This window comes from Octodon degus, unplaced genomic scaffold (assembly GCF_000260255.1).
Source record: "Octodon degus isolate 3935 unplaced genomic scaffold, OctDeg1.0 scaffold00056, whole genome shotgun sequence".
NCBI lineage: Eukaryota > Metazoa > Chordata > Mammalia > Rodentia > Octodontidae > Octodon > Octodon degus.
The window spans coordinates 9,144,714-9,146,099 of record NW_004524632.1 but is presented as its reverse complement, the minus strand read 5'-3'; positions in this window follow the sequence as shown (position 1 = coordinate 9,146,099).

Sequence of the window (1,386 nt, the reverse complement as noted above, 5' to 3'; positions counted from 1 at the left end):
TAAATACATAAATAAACGTTTAAAAAAAATAAAAATAAATTTATGTTGACTTGGGCAGACAAAGATAGCTCAGCAGACTAAGCACCGGCTTAGGCCCCCCTGGCGGCACACACAGACAAAAAAAAAAAGAAAAAAAAAAAAAGAAAGAAAGAAAGAAAGAAAGAAAGATAGCCTTTAAAAAAAAAGTCAAGAAATTAAATACATAAATAAATAAATGTTAAAAAAAAAAAAAGAGAATTCATTCTGTCTTGGAAATTTGATCTCTTCCATAAATGGGAATCCTGAGATTTAGACCTGGAGGGACAGTGGGACAGTCATGCCTACTATAAGGATTTAAAGGGCAGAATATATGTTTGGATGTGTTTTCCTTCGTGAGATGTGTATTATACACGCAGGCGCTCCTCTATATATAGTCTTTACGCTCTTCTCTTTGAACTCTTGCAGCAAATTCTACATTAAACAGCCACTCGCCAGTGGCAAGACCTGTCGTTTTAGGGAACGCACTTGACCAAGCCCTCCCTAACTGTTCTCTCACCTGCCCGGGTGGGTGGCTAACAGGGCTCTGACTCATCCGGGGAACACACTCCAAGCATCTTTTCTACAAGCCCTGTCTGTAGCCGAAGGTAAGGACGGCGGGCAGAGGTGGGGGAGACGAGTTCTGCTGTTGTGACCTAACATGGAGAGGAGTCACCGTCGGCATGGTTAGGCTGTTAGCTCATCTGCCTGTTAAGTTTACATCAGAGGGACCATCAAGCGAGTCAGCAGAGCACCCCGCAGTGCACGAGCAGCGCTGGGAGGCTTTGGAAGGCGCCCAGGCCGGGGGAGGCCCACCTGGCCCAAAGCCTTTGGCAGCGTGTCACGGGGTGTGAGCACAGGGTGGGGTGCCTCTGCACCGGGAAGAGGCTGCAGCCAGGAGCCAAAATCCCTGGAGAAATCTCCCTCCTCTAAAACCACTTTAAAAGAAATAGGTGAAAGATGTTCAAACCCTGCTCCAGGCAGAGAGGGGCGTGCTATAAACTCAGCCTTTTGATGAGATTTGCAGCCCACAAATCAACCAGCAGGTTCACAGGCCAGGCAACCCGCACTGAGTTTTCTATTGTCTTGCTGAATTGAGAATAGAAGATAGAGAAAGGAAGATAATATTATAATTAGAAAAACAGTTGTGCAGCCGGGCATGGTGGCTCGTGCCTGGAACCTCAGCACTCAGGAGGCTGAGGCAAGATTGCTGTGCATTCAAGGAAAGCCTGGCCTGCATGCACAGTGAAATCAAGGGCAGCCTGCGCTGCACAACGAGACCCTATGTCAATAAATAAATAAATAAACAAATAAATAAATAAATAAATGTTTTGGACTAATCTTGTTCTTAGATCCCACAAAAAAAAAAAA